The following is a 26,941-nucleotide window of genomic DNA, read 5'->3' as shown; positions in this document are numbered from 1 at the left end:
GGTGTTTGTACTAGAGGATTTATGCTATCAAGTGGTTCATATTTTAGCCATATGAATAACTTCAGTTTAGGTAATACCAATATTTTGAATCAGGGAGACTCTGTATACCATATACCATTATTGATGCATCAGGAATAATCACACATCCGAGTTGGAGTGCATGCCTTACATACTGAACCGTGTTTGCCTCCTTAAATAATAGTTTTTTAAACTTCTATTGGTTCTTTCTCCATTGTTGCAACTTATACATTTTCTATATTACCAACTTCATTAGCAACTATGCTCTTTTCAGGTGAGACCTTACTTTGGATGAAGAAGGGCACTAGGATTGAAAGCTCAATATAATTCTAGGTGAGCTTAGCATATGTTCATATCTCAGTCTCAGATTTGAAATCATTATTTGGTTTGTTCACACTGCAATGTGGAATCAGTCTCACTAGGAAGTAGATATTAGTTGTCTTCTCTGATTGCTGGCTTAGGATTGTGATGGCTCTTGTCCAATTTTTAGTTTGTTGCATATCGACAGCCACGAGTTTGTGCATTCCGAATGAAAATTATTATGATGTTCATCTTTGGATCAGGTTGTTGAATTCGGTTATAACTTCAGGGAGACAAGATCTGAGGTGAGCAGCCAACCCCGTTTGGATTAGTAGTTGAAACCTGATGATATGATTACCACCATTGTGCTTCGGCTTAGTGTTTCCCTATATATGATCCCCTTTTGGATTAGTAACCAACTTCCTTTAAATTAGTAGCTGAATCCCTTTGGATTAGATTGGTTACTTTACAGCACATCAATTTGTTTAGTGTTTTTTTGTTGATATGATTACCACTCAAGGAGTTCATGTGTCGCTGCGGGAAATGGGCGACTACTAAACTACTCGATTGCTCATTTGTTGTGCGCTTGATCGGATATGGTCTAGCACGCAAAGACTCGAGGATTTAGACTGGTTCGGGCCGAATGTGCCCTACGTCCAGTATGGGGGGTGGTGTTCTTGCTCTATTGCTCTCGAGCCCGGGTGCTCAAAGTTCAGAGGGGAGCTTACAAGCTGGTCAAGCAGTGTTGAACTTGAACCTCTGGGAGTCCAACGCTTTCCTACGTGGGGGGCTTTTCCTTTTATAGTCCAAGGTAGGGCCCCTATTTACATATATCTAGCGCTGTGTCTTGGCACCGTCGGGGTGTCCTTCGTCCTTGTCAGTCGTCGGGGCCCACTCGATCGGTCGGGAGTGGGCAGGCATGATCCTGGCGATCTTTCTGGGCAAGAGATGACCCTAGCGATCTTCTTGGGCGGCAGGTTGCCCCGATGTTGTCCCATCCCTGCTCAGTCGGGGTGGCCTGGCCACTCGGATGGTTGCTCGGGGGTCACCTCCGGTCTTGTCCATCTGAGCCTATGTCTGCGGGGCTATCTTGTGCCTCTCTCGTGTAGCCCCTGTCAGCTGGACGGCGTGCCCGGCGAGGGGTGCCTTACCGAGGCCTGGCTAGGGGCGTCCGGTCACGCTCGCTGGCGTAATGAGATGGCGTGTAGGGCCAACCATCATTACGACAGGAGGTGGCAGCGTCTGTTGATGCCCCCTCCCGTTGTGTCACAGGGCCCGCGCGAGCGGCACTATCCTCTTGTCAGAGAGTCCTACTGCCTAAGCCCTCTCCGCAAGATAAGGGAAGCTGGCGTCCTGGAGCCTTCACAGGGCCTGTCTTGGTCGGTACGCCTGCTAGGGGGCGCGGCGTTCTTGGAGCGCATGTCCCGGGTCATCCAGCATGATTCTGACCCAGGGTGCTGGGTCGGGGGGCCGCCACGCATCCCGGGAGGTCGGGCTCTCGGAATCGTTGGCTTATGAACGAAGGCAGCCCCTCACGCCGGTTAGTGGGCCATCCCGTTCATGGTCCAGTGAGTCTGCTGGGCCTCCCTTCACACGAGTCGGGTCTGTCAAGGATCCCGGGTTTACACCCCCTTCAGAGGCCCCCGAGCGGCTCTGCAATTTTAATAATCATGGAGCCGCTGAACTCGGTCTTGATGACCCCTGACCGGGGCGTCCCATCCAACTGCGCTCTTAGCTTTCGGCGTGCGCCAGTGCTGGCGTGACGGGGTCTGGCCCGCCTTGATGGCCGGCTGAAGTGCCGTGGAATCTTGAGGCCGGCCGTCGCATCTTATCGCTGTGCCGCGGACGCCTCGTTTTCCCCCGTTCGGGGCTGCCTCCCATTGGTGGGTTGTGCAGCGATCAGGTCCCGAGTGGCGCGGCGGTTGCTTGGTAGGCTGGCACCATTCCGTCGGCATTTAAGAGTGGGATCGATTAGGTGAGGGCTTTTGGTGTACCCCGTTTGGCCAGCCCGCTGACTGCTGGGGCCGTTTGTGCCCACGTTTGCCTATAAATAGGGGTGTCGTGGACACATGGTTCCACACAAGTAAACGGATCATGGAGATCCATTTGGTAGTTCTCTTCCAAATGCCCCACACCCGTCCTCAAGATGAGAGTGGGCATGGCTTACGTTTCTGGTGTTAGAAGAATGGTTGCGAACGGGGGGGGGGGGGGGGGAGGGGGGGTCCTCCTCAGGCGTGAACTCGTCAACGAGTTCATCCCGCCAACCGCTGCCCGGCGCTGAGGAGTTCGAGGGCTTGCTACTGGAGTTAGGCAAGCCAGGCCAATTGTCTGCCAGCTCCCTTGCCAATCGGCGAGGGGGGCTCCCGGCTTCTGGTGGCCTCCTTGGACTCTCCTCGGTGCCGGTCTGGAGACTTGGTGGTGGTGTGGACCTTTCCTGCCACGGGGGTCGCCCCCTGCTTTCTTCTTGCGGTTGCCGCTCCCCCGAGATCTCGGGTGGGCACCTCACGCGTCGGCGACGCGGAGCCGCAGATCCGCTGCCTCGTCTTCTAGCTACAGCTGGAAGGCGGCACAGCTTGGCGCTGTGCTTCGTGGTAGCGGGGGATGGTCACGTGCTCCTCTCTCATCAGGCAGGGTGGTCTTGCAGCCACAATGGGTCTCCGCGCCTCCCTTCAGGGGCGGGCGGCTAGTGTGGTGCGACTGGAAGGCGCCGTTGCCAACGCAAGGAGATCATGGCCCGTCTTCCAGTTGTCTGAGGAAGATACCCAGAAGCAGCGCCGGCGGGGAGTTCGGGCTAACCTCAGCTCCATTAAACTCCCCCTCGTCGGCATCATCTGCCTCTACCTTCGTCAGGGGCTTTTTGGTGCGGTAGATGCTAGGAGAAGGCTTGCGAGGTGCTACAAGAAGTCTTGCGACATTCTTTGGCCATGTCCTCTAGCTTGCCAGGTAGCCGTCGTTGCCTTAGCCCCCTTTTGTTGCTCCCTTAGTGGGAGTAAATGGATTTGATCCATTGTATCCGCTGTTTCCCCGAGTCGAGAACAGCCAGCTTTCGTTTGTTATAACGGCTTCCAGCCAATTGTTGTAAGGAGATGATTGATGAAATAAAGTTAGCCCTAGGGCATTCTTGTTTGTTTATTTTACCGCACTGTCTTTTCGTTTTCGTGCCTCAACGATGAATGACTCCACTGCGACCGGTAGCGATCGGAGGAGGTGAACCCTACCACTTGACCTAGATGGCCTGGAATGCCGGGTTCGGTGAGCTCGGTAGCGGGTACGCCCATTTAAGGACAATCCAAGTGAAGTCCGACCCTGCCGCGGACGATCGGGTCGATGGAGCCCCATTGGGAGCACTCCACTACTCTATAGCCCGCATCCCAGTCAGATACTCGAGCCGTCAGCCAGCTCGCGGGGCCTAGTTGGCCTCCCCTCTGGAGGGGATTCCGTGGGACGCTAGAGGCTGGATCGGACAAGAAAATTTGAGACGATCTGACTGCAGCCGGGGCAGGTCGGGCTTGGGCCGCTTGGTGCTCGTCTTGGTTTTTCTTCCCTGGCTCTTTGAGTCAAGGTGGCGCGGAGCCCTTGGTGGACTGGCCTTCGAACCTTGAGATCGAATTGTGCGGTTGCGATTCGTAGGTGGCATGAAAATGGTTCGCCATCTTCCTTGCAATTGGAAACGAATTGACGATGGGGATTTAATTTAAACTGTGGAATACGCACCCGTGGAGCCGATGCGTCGCGCCGGTTGCCGCGGAGAGGTCCTTTGGTGGCGGCTCGTGTCTCGAGGCGTCGCTTCGCTCGGGAACCGCCGCGGAGTGATGACGATGATCGCCTATTTAACCCCTGCCTCCTGTCGCCTCGTCTCCGTCGACATTATTGCCTGCCAGTTCTCGGAGAAAAAATAGAGAGAAGGAAAAGGCGAAGGCGCAGGGGAAAAGAGGAGGAGGAGTGCTAATTGCCTTCACCGTCGTCGTCGATCTTCTCCCGATGGCTGACGTCAAGCGCCCCCGCGATGAGGGGTTTAGTGCTACACTGCGCGGTCTACCGCGGGTATGCCGCGAGCTCTTCCGGGGGAGGTATTTTTCGACGCTGTCCTCGTTCTTCCGTCCTTGCATTTCACCTTGGTATGTTCGTGATGGTGTTTGCGCGGTGGTAGGGTGCCGTCGATGGGTCCTGGAGCGTGGATCGCAGGACAAGGTGGTGTTGGGCCGTCCGGTGGCCCCGTCGTCTCTGACTCCTCTTCGTCCGACGAGCCTCCGGCGCGGGCGGCGCTGGAGCGTCTGCTGCTGCCGCCGGCGGATCGGCTTCGTCCTCCATCGCGCCGCCGGCGCCGGTCGTCGTGCCGGTCGTCGCGCCGCCGTCGGTCACAGCCATTGTAGCACCGGGCTTGCCCCCGCCGGGCTCGCCCGTAGCGTCCGCCACCTCCTCAGAATCCGGCTCTGCAGAGGTCCACCCGGACATACCAGTTCTGCAGCGGGAGTGCGACTTGGCGCGTGGTCGCTACTCGGCCGCCTCGGTGGAGGTTGAGCACCTGCAGGAGAGCGTGCGGGCGGTCGAGGTGGCTCGGGGGACTGCCGAGGAGGAGGCGCGCGCGGCGAGGGATGCTACCGCTGACGCCCAGGCACGGGCCTTTGGTGAGTTATATTCATGATCGCGCCTCCCGTCCCCTGTTTTTTCTTGCAACTCATACTTTTTACCCGTAGTGCTGGAGGTGGAGTTGGAGGCCCTCCGCCGTGAGGTGACGGACTTGTAACACCGTCTCGGCGAGGTGGAGGACCAACGCGAGGCCCTAGAGGATGGCACGTTCGCTGTCTTCCGTGTGGTGGAGCCGCAGGCGCCCATGTGCGTGGATCAGCTCCATGCCCTCCCCGAGATCATCCGCTCGTCGGTGAGGCTGGGGATCCATCGTGGTGCCGCCGCTGCATTGGCCTCCGTCCGGCTGCGCACTGGGGTGCACCTCGGGGGAATCAACCCCGGCTTCCCGGAGACCTCCAGCGCGGCGGTTCATCGGCATGCCATGCTGGACTTCACCGGGTTCGGGCGGCTCGTCGCGGCAGAGATGGACGTCGACGACCTCCTGTGACGCGGCGCGGACCCGGAGTTGGACGGCCCGTAGGGGCCCGGCGGGACGGCGATGGAGTGTGGCGCCGGCCGGCGGCCAACTTTTTATTTTGTTTAGTTATGAAAAGTATGTAAGTGCTGTGCCCCAAGCCGTTCGTGCGGTCACCGTGTGTGTGGCCCCCTAACTATATTTAATTTCGTGTTTGCTTCTCATTTTTTGCTCCGTTTTCTGTCTCGCTTGGGTTTGTTTATATTTTATTTTTTTTGAAAATGTTTTGGCTTTTGCTTTTCGATTTGGTTACGAGAGTTTCTGTATGTTGCGTGATAAGAGAAAATTGGTGCGTGCGTGCTGGACAGTCCATCCCAGTGAGGCCCCTGAGCGCCTTGATCTGAGAGTGCTCAGGGCAAGGGGCTGTAGAGGCGAGAAACAACAAAAAATGGGATGGTCGAAGACCATGGTCTGGTCCCCGAGCACGTCGAGCCAAATGTGGTTGGGTCGGGGTGCTAGAAACCAGAAAACTAGTGTGTGTGTGTGTGTGTGTGTGTGTGTCTATGTGTGTGAGCATGAAAAAAATGCAGGTGTCCGGCCCTCGAGTGATTCCGGACCAGGAGTGGCCGGTTCGGGATGCCGGGTGAGTGCACTGTGTTGTGTGGGGAGAAAAAATCGACAGGTGTCGGGCCCCCGAGTGATCCGAGCCGGAAGTGGCCGGGTCGGGGCACTTGGACTGAGCCACTAGTGCTTCTTATGGGAAGAAACACCGTAACTATTCTATGTTCCAAGAGTTGGTCAGAATGTTACCGTCGGAGTCTTTTAGCTTGTAGGTGCCTGGTCGTATCACCTCTGCAATGCTATAGGGTCCTTCCCATGGCGCCGAGAGCTTGTGCTTGTCCTTCGTCGACATGACCCGTCGCAGGACCAAATCTCCGACCTATAGTGTCCGCTCCCGTATGTGCCTCTCGTGGTACCTGCGTAAAGTTGTAGCGAGCCGATCTATGTAGTGTTGCTAGCCTTGCTTCCTCTAGGACTTCCATGGCATCTCTTTGGGCTTCGGATGCCATTTCTGGGTCAAAAGCTTTGACTCTTGGCGCACCATAGTCCAGATCGGAAGGCAGCACGGCCTCGGAGCCGTATGTTAAGAAGAAAGGTGTTAGTCCTGTGGACCGGTTAGGTGTGGTTCGCAAGCTCCAGAGTACTGCCGGCAGCTCTTCCACCCAATGACCCACAAACTTTTTGAGCATGTAAAAAATGTGCGGTTTGAGCCCTTGGAGAATTAGGCCGTTAGCTCTTTCTACTTGCCCGTTTGTGCGCGGGTGTCCGACCAATGCCCAGTCGATCCGGATCCTGTATCCTTCCGCGAACTCTTGGAAGTAGTGACCTGTGAAGTTGGTCCTGTTGTCGGTGATGATGGAGTTGGGCACGCCGAATCTGTAAACGATGTCCAAGAAGAACTTGATGGCCTCCTTGGAGTCGATCGTGGTCATCGGTTTTGCCTCTATCCATTTTGTGAACTTGTCGATTGCGACAAATAAGTGGGTGAACCCTCCTGGTGCCTTCTTGAGTGGGTCGATCATGTCTAGACCCTATTGACGCAAAATCAACACACTGGAATCTGGGGGCACCATTCGCCAAGCCTCAGAATGCGGACCAAGCGTGCCAGTCAATTTGACCTGTAAATTGACAAGAAAACAGCAAACCGTCAAATTCAAGAGTGTATCAGTTGGATTTCTGAATCACTCTTACGTGGGGTATCGGCAAGGCTCTGCCGATACAGAAGGCGACAAAAGATCGTGTAAGATAAGCGTGTAATAAAAGTGATCTACTACGGATCGGCAATGAGCTGTCGATGCCGATGAGCAACCAAACGGCTAGATCTAAAAGCCGACACGTGCCAGATAACAATGTACAAACCCATGAATGTATGGATTTGGACAAAGCTAAGCTTATGATTCAATCTAATCAGCTTTATAATGTTTATCGTGATAAATAAGGAGCTTACAGCCGATTAAACAGATCACTAAGCCGGGTCGTTTGTGAATTAATCTAAACGAGAAAATAGCGATGCGCCCAGAGATCAAAGCTTAGATAAATTCGATAAATTTTGAATAGATCTGAACAAAGTGACAGCGATGCGCCCGAAAACTAAAGCTCAGATTTACTTGGTAAACGAAAACTTACCAGCAAACCAAGTCGCTCGAATGTGAGACGTCCTTGATCAGCTTGAAACAGCTCGCAGAAAGAAAAAAGATAGCGAAGCCACCGGCGAGAAAGTAAATAAGTAGTAAAGTTTTGTTTGTTGGATGTGTATCAATCTTTACAATAGTTCGGGGGTCTATATTTATACCCCACGCTAACACAATCATAGCCGATTACGGCAAAGCATGATTCTATTCTAGGGAATAAAAACTACTTCTAAAAATAAGATAACTCTTGCCAAATTGAAGCTAAAATATCTGATTAACTCTCCCCCTCTCCGTTCAGCAAGATCTATGACCGTGGCACACGACCGACCCTCCAAATTCACCGATCGTACAGCGCAGAACCTTTTCTCCTTTGCAACACTCTTCCTTGACACGTGCTAAAATTTGGTGTCATCACATGCCTCCCAATTTCGGAGTAAAAACGTCCTTTTTGCTCTGAAATTAAACCTCATCATGATTACGCTGCCGAACGGTCTTCTCACTTATTGCCGTCTCGCTTCCCGTGTGGGTGGCAAGTAAAAATCTCTTCTTTGCCCTCAACCTTTCACCTTCTCGTCCGCACAACGGGAATTTGTCAATTCATCTCCCGTCTTTTTTCCCATGCGTCCCTCGATTAGACCCAAGAGTAAAGACCATGCCGGTGCACGCAACCGATTCATCTTCCCCACCTTGGGCTATAAATCGCCCCATCGGCACTGTAGTCTCCTCATCGGCCAGAGCTCTCTTTGCCTTACTCTTCTTCAAGCTTCCAAAAACCCTAGCCTCCTTTTTTTTCAAGTCATATGGCCATCAACAAGCGCATCGACGAGGGCTCCTCCGCCGCTCCGTCCCCGTCCGGGGTAAGACCTTGTCTTCTTTTCCGCCAATATACTATTTCCAATTTGCTTCTGACTATCTTTTCTTCTCTGCAGGTACGCCGCCATGGAGCTCCCTCCCAACTTCCGGGTCCTAGATGCAGGTACCCAAGATTACATCTGTGACCACCTCCGCCAGCTCAACGAAGCCCGCCGCGACCTTGACGGGGCACAAACGGATCAGGTCGTCGTCCGCGGTCATCTCACCAACGCCGACACCAGGGCTGCCAGTAAGACTTCCAACCATGTTTTTCCTCAGTAATCTTCTCTAGGCTTCTAATCTATTTCTTCTCAGACCTGGAGTCGCAGGTCCAGAATCTCCTGGACGCCGCCCGAGTCGCCATCGACTCGGTGAATGCTAGGGGGAGCACCGTCGTCGCACGCCTCCGAAACATCCCGGCTCGCGTCACGGAGCTCGCCGAGCAGGGGGTCCACCGGGCGTCGCCAGGGCCATCGCCGTCGTCTCCCACATGTCCGGGGTGGACTACCGGCAATGGGAGCTGGTCTTCCCTGAGCAGGGAGAGGTGCAGAACGCCTTCGATGAACTGGTTGACGATGTCAGCCTTCCCGCCGACACCATCGTCGCCGACGTGAGTCTGGAGGGGGTCATCAGCAACCTCTTCGGAGGCGAGTCAGATTAGGTTGTAGCATGTAACAGCCTTTTCTGGCTCTTTGTAAATATAATCAATGAACTGGCTTCCCCTGTTGACTCCTGGTCTTTTATCTTCGTTGTGCTTTGTACTGATTTCTGTCTTGCAATCGCACCGAACAAACCAACACCTTATTGCGATCCAAAATCAGACAGAAAACCAAGTCAAACCCAAATCATACGTTTTGGATTAGACTTTTTGATCTAAGGGCGATATATGTCATATCGGCTATGAAAACTCTTGAACGCATTGCAACACGATCAAGCCTTTCCTTACTTTTGCGCTAAAGGCGATACACTCTTTGTATCGGCTATTTTGAATCCAACCGATCTCCTCATGTAATCGGTCATGCATCTACCCAAACACTTGGGTAATATTTCTTCAAATATTTGCTATTAAGCGCACTGAAAAACTCTTCTTCTTCTAAAGTTTACAGAATGTATGCATTCCCAGGAACACATCTACTAATCTTGTATGGTCCATCCCAGGAGACCATTTGCCGAATTTGGGATCTTTCGTTCCTATCGGCAGGACTAGTTTTCACACCAAGTCTCCCTGGTCAAAAGATTTGGCCTTAACTTTCTTGTCATACCATCGGCCCACTCTAGCTTTATTAGCTTCGATGCCGATGAGATCATTCAGCCGATGCCCAGCCAAATCTTCCAACTCATCTTTTATCATTGCAGTATAATCATCGGCTGTCAACTGATCTTGGAATGTAACCCGTCTGGAACCAAGTCTAGTTTCCCAAGGAAGTACAGCTTTATGTCCATAAACTAGCTGATGCGGAGACACTTTAGTAGCCCCATGGCAAGACATTCTATAGGCCCACAAAGCTTCATTAACAGTCGTATGCCATCTCTTCGGCTGTTCTTCAATTTTCCTCTTAATCAACTTGATGATCCCTTTATTAGAGGCTTCTGCCTGACCATTGGCTTGAGCATAATATGGAGAAGAATTTAACAATTTAATTCCCACACTTGTAGCAAACTCTCCAAACTCCTCTGAAATAAACATATTGCCTTGATCGATCGTAATAGTTTGCGGAGTACCAAACCGATAAACAATATGTTCCTTCACAAATTCAATCATCTCTTTGGATGTCACCGTCTGCAGAGGAATTGCTTCAACCCATTTGGTGAAATAATCTGTTGCTACTAGTATGAACTTGTGATTTTTACTGGATGGTGGATATATCTGCCCAATCAAATCAATTCCCCATCCTCTAAATGGCCACGGCTTAATGATGGAATTCATAGCCGATGCCGGTGCTCTTTGTACATTTCCAAATTTCTGACACCCTTGATAATCTTTGTAATAATTGAAACAATCTTCTAACATGGTTGGTCAAAAGTATATGTTCCTTCTGATCACCCATTTCATCTTATATGCTGATTGATGCGAACCGCAGACACCCTCATGTATCTCTCCCATCAAGACTTTAGCCTCTTCTTTGTCAAGGCATCTAAGTAAAACTCCATCAATCGTCCAATAATACAACTCCCCTTCAACCAACACATATTTAGTCGCCTGAAATCAGATTCTTCGGATTATTTTCTTGGAGGAATTTTCTAAATATTCCACAATCTCTTTCCTCCAATCATCGGTGGGCAAGTCCAAAGTCATCACACCTTCTATAGGCTGATAACCAGAAGCATGCTGTGCTAGCCGATTAGCATCTTCATTGTAAAGTTTAGGTACATGCTCGATGGTTACTCTCTTGAATTCTTTCAACAATCGGCAGCATTCTTCATGATAAACTCGTAGGATATCATCTTTGCACTCATATATGTCGATCAACTGATTAACCACCAGCATGGAATCCCCAAATATTTCAACTGCATCAGCTACGATTTCTTGTAGCAGCCGAATTCTTTTAAGCAAAGCTTGGTACTCAGTCTGATTATTAGTAGCAGTAGGTTCTATCGAAAAAGACAACTCAAATGTTGCCCCCCGAGGTGACACCAAAACAATGCCAATACTAGATCCAACTCCACATGATGAACCAGCAAAGAATAATATCCATGGAACTAGATCAACAATCTCTAACTCTGGCCCACAATGCTGAACAACAAAATCGGCCATAACCTTTCCCTTAACTGCTTTAGCCGATTCATATCTCAAATCAAACTCAGACAAGGCCAGAATCCACTTTCCAATTCTCCCACTCAGAATCGGCAAAGAGCATATATTTGATAACATCATCTTTGCTTACCACAACACACTCAGCCGATAATAGATAATGTCTAAGCTTGGTAGAAGAAAAGTATAAGCAAAGACATAATCTTTCAATAGGAGAATACCTGGTTTCAGCATCCAAGAGTCTTCTAATGAAATAAATCACATGCTCTTTTTCTTCAAACTCTTGAATAAGGGCCGATCCAATAGCACGCTCATCAGCCGATAAATATAATTTAAATGGCTTGTGCATCTGCGGTGGAACCAACACAGGAGGCGATGTTAGATATTGCTTGATTTCATCCAACACCTTTTGCTGTGCTTCTCCCCATACAAATTCCTGATCGGCCTTCAACTTCAATAAAGGACTGAACGGCTGTATCTTACCAGATAGATTAGCAATAAACCTTCGAATAAAATTAATCTTGCCGATTAGTGATTGAAGTTCAACTTTTGTCTCTGGAGCCACTATTTTATTAATGGTTGTGATAGTCTTCTGAGTAATCTCGATTCCTCTTTCATGTACCATGAACCCAAGGAACTGACCAGCCGACACACCAAATGCACACTTGTTAGGATTCATCTTCAATCCATGTCTTCTGGTACATTTCAAAGCTTTGCGTAGGTCAGCTAAATGCTCTTGGTACCCTTTGGACTTCACAACAACATCATCAATATAAATTTCAACAATCTTGCCGATGATTTCATGGAAGATGTAGTTCATAGCCCTCTGGTATGTTGTCCCAGCATTCTTCAGACCAAAGGTCATGACAATCCATTCGAACAAACCAACATGTCCTGGACAACTGAATGCAGTTTTATTAATATCTTCTTCAGCCATGAATATTTGATTGTATCCAGCATTCCCATCCATGAAACTGATCACTTTATGCCCTACAGCAGCAACCACTAACATATCGTCAACTGGTATTGGGTAACCATCCATCGTCGTAGCTTTGTTGAGATCTCTGAAGTCAATGCACACACGTAGCTTCCCATTCTTTTTATACATAGGAACCATATTGGATATCCATTCAGCATATCTGCATTGCCTGATGAACTTTGCTTCTATCAACTTTGTGATCTCGGCCTTTATGTCTGGTAAGATCTTCAGATTGCACCGTCTTGACCCTTGTTGATGTGGCCGATATCCAGGTTTGATAGGCAAACGATGTTCAACAATAGACCGATCCAAACCTGGCATCTCATAATACTCCCAAGCAAAACAATCTTTGTATTCTTTTAACAGCTTTACCAACTCTTGTTTATACTCAGGATCTAATTTAGCACTAATAAACGTCAGGCTTGGCCTATCTCCATCTCCAATGTCTACTTCCTCCAATGCATCGGCCGACGTGAACCCGTGCCCCAACTTCCCTTCATCTTCTAGGAACTCATCCATTAGGAATGGTTGGGAGAACTGACTGCTTGGATTAGTAGAAGCATGGAGGATACATTGACAGATGTAGCAGATGGCTCTGAATGTTGTCCTCCATCGGCCTTTGGCTTGATACGCCAAACTTCAGATCTGACTCCCCTCCTAGGAGCCTCTCTTCTTTCTTCTTCTAGTGCTTTTGTCTGACGCAGCCTTTGAACTCGTCTCTTCTGTGACCTGGTCAAACCTCTCGGGCACCATCGAGGCTGATCAATATTGTCATGAACAGGCACTCTCTCCGGATCTCTACGGTGAGGGTATTCATCTGGCAGTTGAGCAGCAGCAGCTTGTTCAATCTGCTCATCAGCAGAAATCCTTCCTCATGCAGGATCATGTAGCATGGTCCTACCCCCCCAGCCGATCATGCACTGAAACCCTGCCCCCCCCAGTCGATCATATACAGAGATGTGTCTATCATCACCTCTCTTTCTAATGATCGGCCCTTGAGGCCTCTGGTCGAAACGTGGCTTCTTGAATGACCAGTCTTCACGATAGAATCCGTTGCACTCTGGACAATTATCCACTGTTGGCAGTCAACCCTTCTCCCCAACAGTACACAAAGAAAGGACACTTCCAATGCCCTTCACGTCGTCATGTAGATTCTTCCCTGTACTGTCTACTTTCTTGATCATGCTGGAATTTATTCAACAGCATCTGAGATGTGACCTTCTTCTTAGGCACCACTGATTCCTTTCTCTGTTGTGGCCCCTTACCTTTAGCTTCATCGGCCGTCATCTATGCTTTGGGGTCAACAGCACCAGATTCCTTGGCCGATTGTGATGTGAGCATCTTTGTTTGTAAAGCATTACCCTTCTTTCCAGCATCTACCATGTTTGCTGGAAACATATGCCCATCAATCTTCATCGGCTTCTTAGGTGTTTCAAACTTGAGCCTACCATGCTCTATAGCCGATTGTATTTGCTGACGAAATACCTTGCACTCTTTGGTGTCATGAGATGTCGTATTGTGCCACTTGCAGTACTTGATATTCTTCAACTCTTGATCTGTCGAGATCTTATGGTATGGCTTCAGCTTGATCTGACCCTCTGACAGCAACAGGTTGAAGATCTTGTCAGCCTTGGTAATATCGAACCCATACTTCTCGGGTTCTTTGTTACCGATAGGACATGAGATTGGCTTCTTATTGTTCTGAACCCATTCAGCCGATCCCACCATCTGATCAATATCTGAATTAGAAGAATCTGAGTAGTCAACAAAATTAACCTTTTTCTGGAAGTTGCTCCTCTTCTGTTCATATGGTCTTGCCTCCCCAGTCATCATGTTAGCCTCTTCTATAGAACTCTTGAGAAGCATACTTCTGCTTGATGTGTGGCAGGAGTCCTTGGAAGGCAACCTCTGCTAGCTGTTGATCAGATAGAACCAGACTAAAGCACCGGTTCTTGACATCTCTGAATGAAGGTAGCGATCGATTCATCATTTCTTTGCCTCAAGTTAGTCAGATCGGTCAGCTTCATCTCCTCTACACCAGAGTAGAAGAACTGGTGGAACTGCTTCTCCAGATCGACCCAGTATATGATGGAATTAGCTGGCAATGTAGTGAACCATGTGAAGGCCGATCCAGACAAAGACATAGAGAACAAATGCACTTTTAATGCATCGTGTTGCGTTGCCTCTCTACACTGCACAATGAATCTGTTGATATGTTCCACTGTGGAGACTTCCCCCTGTCCAGAAAATTAGGTGAAATCTGGAAGCTTGTACTTGTGGGCCAATGGTAGTTGATCGTAAGCAGCTGGGTATGGAGTTCTGTACATCAGATTCTGCTGCTTCGGCTTCAAACCAAACTGATCTCTCATAACCTCAGCAATCTTGGATGTCCAGTTGATCTGTTGGCCACTAGCCGATGCTGCCTGTGGTGCTGATGGAGTCAACGGCAAGGTTGCTGATGCTGGCTGGACGTTTGGCGAGGTCATCGGCTGAGCAGCCGGTGGAGCTTGTGTAGGTTGCTGAGGGGTTGATTAGATGGTGATTGGTACAGCACCATCTCATTGCTATGACTATTCTGCGCCGTCTTCTGATTAAGCTGTTGCTGTGCAAAGCTAGGCATATTAGGCACATCCACATGGCGCAGCATACCAGTCGTAAGATCTTGGAAAACCCATGTGACCCCGTTGGCATGAGGGAATCTATTTGCCAGAACTTCTGTTGGAGACTTGGGTTGCAGCATCATCGCCAGATACTCATCGCCAGATACTATTATTGAGGTGTCGGCCATGGAGCCGACATGTTGCTTGGGCTTGCTGGCGAAGGTACTGATGTAGGTGTAACCGCTGGTGCGGTATCTTGAGGCTGAGTCAGCTGTGGAGCCGTCGCACTGCCTTGCTGGTTCATCGACTGAGAAGCCGATGTACTTGACGGCTTCGATGGAGATGGAATCATAAATTCCGGAGGCATACCAAGTCCAGTAGCTAGATTCCAACCAACTGGGTATCCTGACATGAAATTCCCCTGTGCATATGTAGCCATCGGCGTAGCATTGGTGTACACAGGAGGAATCTAAGTTGATGCTACCGTACTGATCGGTAGTGCATCTATGACACCCTCATCAGCCGGAGCTTGAGAATGGATCTGTGACGTCCCAGGAGCCGATCCAATAGGAGAGAAGACCATCTGACTACCCTGATAGTAAGCTGGTCCCACAAAGCCAGGTGTCCCTCTATCTTGTAGCGCCTTGAGCACAGCGTTGTGGACGTGGTTGGCTATGATTGGAGCATGATTTACAAAAGCATGTCCAATCGCCTGATTCATCTGATGAATCATTCTGTCCTTCTGCGCTTCCTCATATGGTACAAAAGTGGGAAAATTGAACTTTTTTATTACCTCTCCACTTCTGTTGGTGCTAAAGGACAGAAGGCACTGCTGCTCAAAAGCATCTGTGATTGCTTTAACTTCTGTCTTGTGTTCTTCCTTCAACTTCTCTTTATCGATCGGGATCTGATTATTTCCCGACACTTCTGCCTTCTCTGACATCTTGATGTTTCTTGTCCCACAGGGCGTGCCAAAAGATGTGTTGACACAAAATCAACACACTGGAATCTGAGAGCACCGTTTGCCAAGCCTCAGAATACGGACCAAGCGTGCTAGTCAATTTGACCTATAAATTGACAAGGAAACAACAAACCGTCAAATTCAAGAGTGTATCGGCTGGATTTCCGAATCACTCTTACGTGGGGTATCGACAAGGCTCTACCGATATAGAAGGCGACAAAAGATCGTGTAAGATAAGCGTGTAATAAAAGCGATCTACTACGGATCGGCAATGAGTTGCCGATGCCGATGAGCAACCAGACGGCTAGATCTAAAAGCCGACACGTGCCAGATAACAAAGTACAAACCCACGAATGTATGGATCTGGACAAAGATAAGCTTATGATTCAATCTAATCGGCTTTATAAGGTTTATCGTGATAAATAAGGAGTTTACAGCCGATTAAATAGATCACTAAGTCGGGTAGTTTGTGAATTAATCTAAACGAGAAAATAGCGATGCGCCCAGAGATCAAAGCTTAGATAAATTTGATAAATTTTGAATAGATCTAAACGAAGCGACAGCGATGCGCCTGGAAGCTAAAGCTCAGATTTACTCGCTAAATGAAAACTTACCAGCAAACCAAGTTGCTCGAATGTGAGACGTCCTTGATCAGCTTGAAAGAGCTCGCAGAAAGAAAAAAGATGGCGAAGCCGCCGGCGAGAAAGTAAATTGCAAGTAGTAAAGTTTTGTTTGTTGGATGTGTATCAATCTTTACAATAGTCCGGGGGTCCATATTTATACCCCACGCTAACACAATCCTAGCCGATTACGGCAAAGCACGATTCTAAAAGGAATAAAAACTACTTCTAAAAATAAGATAACTCTTGCCATACCGAAGCCAAAATATATGATTAACTCTCCCCCTCTCCGTTCAGCAAGATCTTTGACCGTGGCACACGATCGTCCCTCCAAATCCACCGATCGTACAGCGCAGAACTTTTTGTCCTTTGCAACACTTTTCCTTGATACGTGCCAAAATTTGGTGTCAAAATACCCCATATGGCGAATGGCCATATTATGGGGAATGGTGTGAAGGGCTTGGGCTGGCAAGTGGGTTTGTTTGGCGTACAACGGGCAGCCTTTGCATGCACGGACGATTTCTTCCGCGTTGCGCAATGCTGTTGGACAATAGAATCCTTGTCAGAAATCCTTTCTAACCAGGGAGCGTGGTGTCCACAGATCCTGGCGTGTATCCCGAGAAGAAGCTCCTTGCCCTGGGCAATGGGGATGCACTTCATGAGAATGCCAGTCTCGGAGGGGCTGCATTTGTAGAGTTCGCCGTCGATTACAGCGAAGGTTTTGGCTCATTGGGCTACCCGGCGGGCTGCGTTGCATTCCTCTGGGAGGACTTTGTGTAGGAGATAAGCCAATAGGTTGGCTCTCCAGTCCGTGCTGTCTGCCTGGCCTAGGTCAGGTTGGCTCGCTGCCAAGCATAGTCGGCCCCTCGGGTATTTGGTCGGGGGCTGGGTCGGAGGAAGCGTGCCCTGTTTTTTCCGCATGCTCTGTTTCCTCTATTTTTGAACTATTCATAGCTGGCTGCTTCTCTCGCGCTGACGGAGCATTCAGGTCGTTGACAAAAACACCACTGGGCACCGGCTTGCGCTCGGCGGCCATCTTTGTGAGAGCGTCCGCGTCGGGGTTCTGCTTCCGTGGGATGTGGTGGAGCTCCAGACCCCAGAATCTCCCTTCTAGCTTGCGTACTTCCTAGCAGTATGTGTCCATGAGAGGGCTCTCGCAGTTAGAGTTCTTCATGACCTAGTCAATTACCAGCTTGGAGTCGCCATAGACGTACAGACGGGTTGCCCCGATGTCGATGGCTATGCGGAGGCCGCTGATGAGTGCCTCATACTCTGCGATGTTGTTGGATGCAGGGAAATGGAGGCAGACCATGTACTGGAATTGCCTCCTTCTTGGGAGATCAGGACGACCCCGGCCCTCGCGCCGGTTCCCATGACTGATTTGTGAGGTAGAGGGTCCAGTACTCGTGAGGGATTTCTGGGGTCGGGGCTTGAACTTCCATCCACTCGGCGATGAAGTCGGCCAGGGCTTGAGACTTTATAGCCGTGCACGGCACGAACTTGATGTCATACCCCATCAGCTCGACTGCCCATTTAGAAATTCGTCCCACGGCATCGCGGTTGCGAACCACTTCGTCGAGTGGGAATGAGGTGATGACCGACACCTCATGCTCGGTGAAGTAGTGTTGCAGCTTCTTGGCCGCCATGATGACGGCGTAGAGGAGCTTTTGTGTTTGCAGTTATTGTGACTTGGTGTCAGTCAGTACCTCGCTGACGAAATACATGGGGTGTTGGACTTTGAGGGTGTGTCCCTGCTCTTCCCTTTCTACTACCAGAGCGGCGCTGACCACATGGTTAGTGGCTGCCAGGTAGAGCAAAAGGGGTTCGCAGGGATCCGGTGCCATGAGCATCGGTGGAGAGGATAAGAGAGCCTTGAGGCGGTCGAGGGCCGCCTGTGCCTCCTCTGTCCAGACAAAGGTGTCGGATTTCTTGAGGAGTTTGTACAGCGGCAAGCCTCGCTCTCCCAGCCGGGCGATGAACCGGCTGAGCGCTGCTAGGCACCCAGTTAACCTATGGACACCCTTGACACCACAGATGGGTCCCATGTTGGTGATGGCCACGATTTTGTCACGGTTGGCTTCAATGCCACGCTCGGACACCATGTACCCGAGTAGTTTGCCCTTAGGCACACCGAACGTGCATTTCTCGGGGTTCAGTTTGATGTTGAACCTCTTGAGATTTGCGAACGTGGTGCTAAGGGTAGTGACTAGGTCGTCCGCGCGCGGCGTCTTGACGACGATGTAGACCGCGACCGTCGCCCGAGGTGGGTCCAGCCGGTCAGGGTCGAACAGCGGGTTGATCTGGTCGGAGAAGCAGGCTTGCATGCATCGCTGGTATGTTGCTCCAGCGTTCTTGAGACCGAACTGCAATGACATGTAGCAGTATGAGCCGAACGGCGTGACGAAGGTTGTCGCGAGCTGGTCGGATTCCTTCATCGCTATCTGGTGATAGCCCGAGTAAGCGTCTAGAAAGGATAAGATTTTGCATCCGGAGGTGGAGTCGATTATCTGATCTATTCTAGGCAAAGGAAAAGGGTCTTTGGGGCAAGTCTTGTTCAGGCTAGTGTAATCAACACACATCCTCTATTGACCAGTTTTCTTTTTTACAAGGACTGGGTTAGAGAGCCAGTCGGAGTGGTAGACTTCTTTTATGAAGCCATCAGCTAAAAGCTTAGCTATCTCCTCTCCTATGGCCCTGCGCCTCTCGTCGTCGAAGCGGCGCATTCATTGCTAGATGGGCTTGGATCCCGGCAATATGCGGAGCTCATGGTCGGCGACCTCCCTTGGGATGCCCGGCATGTCGGACGGCTTCCAGGCAAAAGTGTCCTTGTTGGCACGGAGGAAGTCGACGAGCGCGTGTTCCTATTTGGCCGACAGCTGGGAGCTGATCTGCACCATCTTGGCTGGATCGGCGTCTGTAGGGTCGAGATGGCGGACTAGAGGGGGGCTGAATAGTCCTTTCTAAAACTAATTGCGCTGGCTAATCGAAACTTATGCAGAATTGAAACTATTCGCTTAGCCAAGACTTCACCCCTCTAACTATGACTCTAAGGCACCTCCAAAAAGATCCTACACAAAGCAAATGGAGTGCCAAGCTATCAAGAGCTCTCCTAACAATTATAATGCCAAGCCACACAAGCCTAAGCACTAGTACTTCACAAACCGGGGAGAGCTCCTACACAATTCTAATGGGCAAAAACACAAAGCCAAACCTAAGTTCACTAGATGCTCAAGGACAAGGATACACAATCCAAATCAAAGAGCTCAACTTGCTTACCTACACAATCTAAGCAAGAGCAACTAATTAAGCTACACAAGCTAGCTAGTTACACTAGGATCTCTACTTCTAGCTACACAAGCAAGAAGATGATTAGCAAGCTACACAAGCTAACTAATCACTAGAGAGCAACTACACAAGCACAAGATATAGATGAAAGTAAATACAAGGCTTGTGATTTGGAGAATGCAAACCACCGAGAAGAGAAGACAAAATTGACACGGTGATTTTTATCCCGAGGTTCACTTGGTTGCCACCAAACTAATCCCCGTTGAGACAAGCTTCAAACTTGCCGCCGATCCTCTTGCTAGTGGTGACTCTCAAGTCACACTATCCCACGTGGAGTGCTCACACCGAGCTCTAGCACATGATCCAGCCGAACCACATGTTGCTCTTCATGTCTCGCTCAACTAGAGTTGCTCTTTGCGGCTCCCGCGGGGTGAGCACAATACCCCTCACAATCTCTTCTCCGAAGCACCGCACAATCTTCTTGCGGGCTTCAACGGAGCCTCTTGCCACCAAGCCGTCTAGGAGGTGGCAACCTCCAAGAGTAACAAGCACACCAGCTTGCAACACGATCACCTAGTGCCACTCGATGCAATCTCTCAAAGCATTCGCACTAGAATCGCTCTCTCAATCGATCGGATGATTACTATCAAGTTAGAGTGAGTAGAGGGCTCTCAAGCACTCTCACAAATGGACACCAAGTCCCCAAGGTGCTCAGCCACCTCAAATGGCCGGCCACACCTTCTATTTATAGAGGGAGGCCCCAAACTAGCCGTTACCTCAAATCCCCGTCGAAACAGAGCACTCGCGGACTGTCCGCCTCACAAAAACTGGATTGTCCGCCATTCAAACCCAACGGCTAGATCTGTAAAGATTATGTGTCAGAGTCGACCATTAGAGCCCTTCGCAGATTGTCCGCGACCAAGGGGCGGACCGTCTGCCATTCAGATACTCCAAACACTCAGAGAGACAGTGTCTCTGGACAAACTTAAAGTTTGAGGGGCGGACCGTCCTCCCTTCACTCTTAAAACCCACCAGAGACCTAACACGTCTCTGGTCAATTTGTTAAGTGACCTGCGGCCCGTCCGTGCCCCTGGGCCGGACCGTCCGCAGTCCAACCATTCAGCCCAAGCCAGAGAAACAACCTCTCTGGACGATTTCTTTAAAACACCTGCGGACTGTCCGCTCCCCAGTGGCGGGCCGTCCACAGTACGGCCTTCAAGCCCAAATAGAGCTGCAACCTCTCTGGACAAAATTGAAATATACTGGCGGACCATCCGCCCAACAGGGCCGGACCATCCGCCCGTCATTTCTTTTTCCCACAAGTTGATCAACAACAACTCCAACACCTTCTCCTTTGCAAATGTGCCAACACCACCACATGAACAACACCATGTGCATGTGTGTTAGCATTTTCACAATCATTTTCAAAGGATTTTACTTGATCTCACCACGCCACTCGATTCTAGCGACATCACAATGTTAGATCGCTCAAGTGGCACTAGATGACTGATATGCAAACAAGTTTGCCCCTCTTGATAGTATGGCCATCTATCCTAAATCCGGTCAATCACTTCTCTACTCAACCTTAGACCGGTGAAATGAAATGCCCTACAAATCATAGCTTTGCCTTGCGCATTCCATTTCATCTCCATTCATCAACTCCATCCTCCAAGTGTTGATGCAACCAATGCACAAACACAATCATGAATGATATGATCCACTCTATATCATCACATGACCTCTTTGGTTCATCGATCTTAACCTTGCCCGCTCTTTACCGTTGCCTCGGTTCATCGGCGCCAAGTCTTGCCCAAGCTTCACAGCCTCGCGGTCCATCGCTTCAAAGCCTTGACTTGCCCTTCTCCATTGCAACCAGTCCATCAAGCCAAGCCTTGTCTTGATCTTCACCACCTTAGTCACATGACTCCATGTCATGACTCATATACAATGAGTTCCTTCATCACACTATATGAGCATAGCATCAACCCTTAGTCATTTCTCCTCCATGGCATATGTTGCTCATACTAGTGTCTTTGTGTGGACTAATCACATGTTTATCTCAACATAAACACTTATAAGTCCACCTAAGTTGTCACTCAATTATCAAAACCAAACAAGGGCCTTTCAGCGTCATCGACCACGACTGACTTGGTCTCATCGTTTGAGATGAAGGCCGGTGTCTGGCTGGGCTTGCAAGGGTCAGGGCAGCACTCGGGAGTGGTGGCGCGAAGCTGGCCAAGCTCAGCCGAGTTCGCCGCAGTGGTGGCGAGGTCGAAGTATTCGCGGCTGCTGATGTAGGCCTGCTCGAAGGAGCCGCTCACTGTGATGACCCCATTCGGGCTCGGCAACTTGAGCTTGAGGTAGGTGTAGTTGGGCACCGCCATGAACTTGGCGTAGGTGGGGCGCCCGAGAATGGCATGGTACGCCCCCTTCTAGTCCACCACCTCAAATGTGAGGGTCTTGGTGTGGAAGTTGGTTTTGCTGCCGAATGTGACCGGCAAGTCGATGTTGCCACCTGGGTACACCTTCATGCCCGGCAGGATGCCGTAGAAGGGGAAGAGAGATTCCCGCAAGCAGGCTCGTGGGATTTCCATGGCTTCCAAAGTGTCCATGTAGAGGATGTTGAGGCAGCTGCCTCCGTCCATTAGCACTTCGGACAGGCGCATGTTGCTGACGACGGGGTCGACGACGAGAGGGTAGCTTCCTGGCCGAGGAATGCTGATCGGATGGTCGTCCTAGTCGAAAATGATGGGCGTGGATGCCCACTTCAACTTTCTAGGAATGGAACTTGTGGCAGCACATACCTCGCGGAGCCGAACCTTCTGCAGTCGCCTGGAACACTCGTCCTCCAGGCTGCCGATGATCACCAAGCACCGATCCACGTCCAGGAACTCTCATTCCGACGGCTTCCCTTTGTCCTGGTCGGTGTCGGGCCGCTTGTTGCGGCCGTCGCCGTCGGTCTTGGCTGTCCTGCGGAGGAGGCGCTTCATCATATCACAATCCTTGAATTTGTGGTTTACCGGGTAGCCATGGTTGGTGCATGGCTTCTCCAGGAGCTGGTTGAAGTGGTCGTTTCTTGGGGGGCGCTTGTCTTGGCGCTCGGTTGCCGCAACCTCGCCAGTGGCGGGAGTTCGACGATTCTTCTTGTTTTTCCTATCCTCGCGGCTTGAGGAAGGCCTGTCGCGGCCATGCCGCTTCGCCTTTGCCGTGTGCTGATCGCGCTCGAAGACGGCCCCGACCGCCTTCTCGCCAGAGGCGTGATTGGTGGCGGTCTCCAGGAGCTCGTGCGTGGTGCGCGGCTTCTGGCACCCCAGTTTGTGGACCAGTGTCTTGCAGTGCGTCCCACTGAGGAATGCGCCGATGATGTCGGCGTCGACGACGCCTGGGAGCGTGTTGCACTGCTTGGAGAAGCGCCGGATGTAGTCGCGCAAGGACTCGCCGGGCTCCTACTTGCAGTTCTTGAGGTCCCAAGAATTTCCAGGGCGCACGTATGTGCCCTGAAAGTTGCCGATGAACACCTTCCGGAGGTATGCCCAGCTACCAATGGAATCGGCGGGCAAGAACTCCAGCCAGGCACGGACGTTCTCTCTCAAGCATATTGGGAGATACTGGATGATGAAGCGGTCCTCGCTTGCTCCTCCGGCCCGACATGCAAGCCGGTAGTCTTCCAACCACACGCCGGGGTTCGTATCTCCAGTATATTTCACGATGTTCACCGGTGGCCGAAAGCGCTGGAGGAAAGACGCCCCCCGGATCGCCCTGGAAAAGGCATTTAGCCCGGTGGGGTTCGGGCTCGGACTCCGGTCGCAGTCCATGTCGGGATCGCAGGGGCGTCCCCCTCGCCGGAGCGGTGAGCGCTCTAGGTTGGGCGCGTATGCCCGCGCGTCTTCTGCTCGGGCGGCCGCGCGGTCGACGTCGGCGTGGTGCCTAGCCTGCTGTCAGCCTTGGATCACGTTGTGTGTGTCGTAGTTAGGACCGACGCGGTCGTGAACCGGTGGCCTCGGCGGGAGAGGGGCAGATGCCGCCGCCGGGGAAGGCGCGCCGCCCATGTCGGAATGCTGTGCTGGTGGGGGTACTGCACCTCGGATTGTTAACTCCCACGGTGACTCGCGCCGCCAGCGGGACACGAGGCAGCGGCCTGTCGGCGGTGCAGCGAGGAGCTCTCCGCTTGCTAGACGGCGGCGAGTTCCACCATGTTTCTCACCTGGCGGTGAAGGTTCCTATGGGCCGGATCCTCCGGCTCTGGCAGCGTCTGCAGAAGGATCACAGCTGCTGCGATGTTCTGGCCCGCACGGAACTCTTGCGGGAGTTGCATGCGGGTGTCGTTGATGATGTCGTGGTTGACCCTGCGTGCACGCTGACGCACTGAACCCACGGGGTTTATCCCTTTTGACTCGGAGGGAGCCCGTGGAGGCTGGTCCACGGGCGGGGGCGTCTGTTGGCGGCGACGAAGGTCTTTGCCGTGGGCCTGCGCGCTGGCGAGTGCGCGCTCGCGGTGGTCCACTGGGGTGTGCGTCTGCTCGAACGGCACCACCTACGGCGGTGGCTAGTTGTCGGCCATAGCACACATGCGCGGCAGCACGGATGTTACCTTCAGGTGGTTGTCTCCCGTGCTGGAGGAATCACTCAGGGGATCCTCGAAGCACAGGAGGTCGTGGACGGAGTCGGGGTAGCTCTCTGTTGTGCCCACGAATTGGGACGTGGGCTGGAACCTTTGGGCGGCCTTGCGCACCTCTCGAGCGTAGACGCTCGCGGCATTGCGTAGACCGAACGGAAGTTGCTCTGAGAACGAGAGGGGTGTCGGGAGCGGAGGTCTGCCCGCGAGCTGTCGAGAGACGTTGGCCAGAGAGAAGAGGACCTGGTTGACGTCCTCAACAGCGGGGTTGGAGGCCATCATGAGTGCGATGCGGCAGAGCACCGCACGGGTTGGATGTGATGGCCTGCGCTTCTTGATGTGCCAGCGAATTGATCGCCGACGCCTCGGATTGCGAGGCTTGGGAGGAGAAACGGGCTCCTCTGCGGCCGCCGGGGCGGCTTCCTCCTCGTGGAGGCGCAGTGCACCGAGCTGGTCGGTGAAGAACTCCAGACTTCCGAAGCGGAGGGTCTGGGAAGGCGGGAATGGTGGAGGCGCCCACGATCCGTCACGGGGGATTGCGGGGAACTCCAGGGAGCCGAAGCGGATCGTCTCGCCACGGCTCGCAGCCGGGGTGGTGAATGGGATGATCGAAACCATCCGATCGCCAAAGCAGTGAACGCACAAAGCGGTCCCCACGGACGGCGCCAAACAGTCGCTGCGGGAAATGGGCGACTACTAAACTACTCGATTGCTCATTTGTTGTGCGCTTGATCGGATATGGTCTAGCACGCAAAGACTCAAGGATTTAGACTGGTTCGGGCCGAATGTGCCCTACATCTAGTACGGGGGGTGGTGTTCTTGCTCTATTGCTCTCGAGCCCAGGTGCTCAAAGTTCAGAGGGGAGGTTACAAGCTGGTCAAGCAGTGTCGAACCTCTGGAATTCCAATCCTTTTCTACATGGGGGGCTTTTCATTTTATAGTCCAAGGTAGGGCCCCCATTTACATATATCTAGTGCTGTGTCTTGGCACCGTCGGGGTGTCCTTCGTCCTTGTCAGTCGTCGGGGCCCACTCGATCGGTCGGGAGTGGGTAGGCTTGATCCTGGCGATCTTCCTGGGCAAGGGATGATCCTTGCGATCTTCTTGGGCAGCGGGGTGCCCCGATGCTGTCCCATCCTGCTCAGTCGGGGCGGCCCGGCCACTTGGATGGTTGCTCGGGGGTCACCTCCGGTCTTGTCCGTCTAAGCCTATGTTTGCGGGGCTATCTTGTGCCTCTCTCGCGTAGCCCCTGTCAGCTGGACGGTGCGCTCGGCGAGGGGTGCCTTACCGAGGCCTGGCCGGGGGCGTCCGGTCACGCCCGCTGGCGTAATGAGATGACGCGCATGGGCAACCATCATTACGACGGCAGCGGGCAGCGTTTGTTGACGCCCCCTCCCATTGTGTCGCGGGGCCCGCGCGAGTGGCGCTGTCCCCTTGTCAGAGAGTCCTGGTGCCTAATCCCTCTACGCAAGATAAGGGGAGCTGGCGTCCTGGAGCCTGCACAGGGCCTGTCTTGGCCGGCACGACTGCTAGGGGGCGCGGCGTTCTTGGAGCGCACATCCCGGGTCGTCTGACATGGTTCTGACCCGGGGCGCTGGGTTGGGGGGCCGCCACGCGTCCCGGGAGGTCGCTCTCGGACTCATTGGCTTAGGAACGAAGGCAGCCCCCCCCCCCCCGGTTAGCGGGCCGTCCCGTTCATGGCCCAGTGAGTCTGCTGGGCCTCCCTTCACACGAGTCGGGCCTGTCAGGGATCCCGGGTTTACACCCCCGTCATCATGATTCTAGCAATTGCAGCATAACTAGGAATCTTTGCTCTGATCAAGATATTTGGTACACTAATCAGTAATAGTTCTAAAATCTATGCTTTTGCTACATCGATAAACCAGTTCTTTCCTTTTAGTAATACTGATAAGGCCTCCTTGCACTGCGTCTGTCTAGGCCTGCTTAAAAAATGTTTAGAAATCTTCAAGGCAATAAAATAAATACATGCAAGTGTGAGCTGAGTAGTTAAAAGAGAGTAGAGAAGGAATTGCCTAGATAGATACAAATAATTTGTAGTATTTTGAACTGCGATCTGATCTGCTTATTCCGATTTGAGCAGTTAAATGAGTCTTATGCTTTTGCTATTTCAACATTTGGACCCAAAGGTACTCGTAATGTGCTATGCCCGTGGTAAATACAATTTTTGCCTTAGCTGATGCTTTTCTTTGTACTTAAGTCCTAGTCTTGTTTGCTGAATTACTTTCTGGTGGATAGGCATCCTTAGCTGTTCTACACTCCTGTGCAGTTCTTAACTGATTGCACATATACTTAAGTCCTAGTCCTGTTTGCTGAATATGTATGTCTCATATTTGGTTAATGGTTGTGTTATGGTACTTATAATTGTTGCCTTTCTTACCAGTGAGCAGGGTTCAGCAGCAAAGTGAGAAAATGGATGACCAGCAAAGTGAGCTAGAAGATTTGAAGATGAAGTTCCAGGAATCTGAAGCAGGAGAATCATAGGGGACAGATTGAAGCTAGAGGAGAGACTTTTTGGCCCTGAGGTCATAGGGCTGTCTTGTCTGTTATCTTTTTGATTTTGGGCTATTTATAGTGACTTGACAAGTAATGTTGGCTATGATATGCATAGGGATCTGATAGTTTTTGGACAAGTGGTATCGGGTTTTAATAAATATTCTGTGAAGTGGCCAGTGTTTTGAATGAATATGTTGTTTTGAATTGATCT

At 51.3% G+C, this 26,941-nt stretch overlaps 1 long non-coding RNA gene across 1 annotated transcript; it reads left to right on the top strand.

The window, feature by feature from the left end:
- On the top strand, positions 1 to 26,941 carry LOC120685910. The gene is made up of 2 exons (XR_005679867.1): positions 1 to 623; positions 26,618 to 26,941. It is a non-coding gene; the product is annotated as an uncharacterized LOC120685910 (long non-coding RNA).

Source organism: Panicum virgatum, chromosome 8N, assembly GCF_016808335.1.
Source record: "Panicum virgatum strain AP13 chromosome 8N, P.virgatum_v5, whole genome shotgun sequence".
NCBI classification, from domain to species: Eukaryota; Viridiplantae; Streptophyta; class Magnoliopsida; order Poales; family Poaceae; genus Panicum; species Panicum virgatum.
The sequence above is the reverse complement of the archived record's forward strand: the minus strand, read 5'-3'. Positions and strand labels throughout refer to the sequence as shown.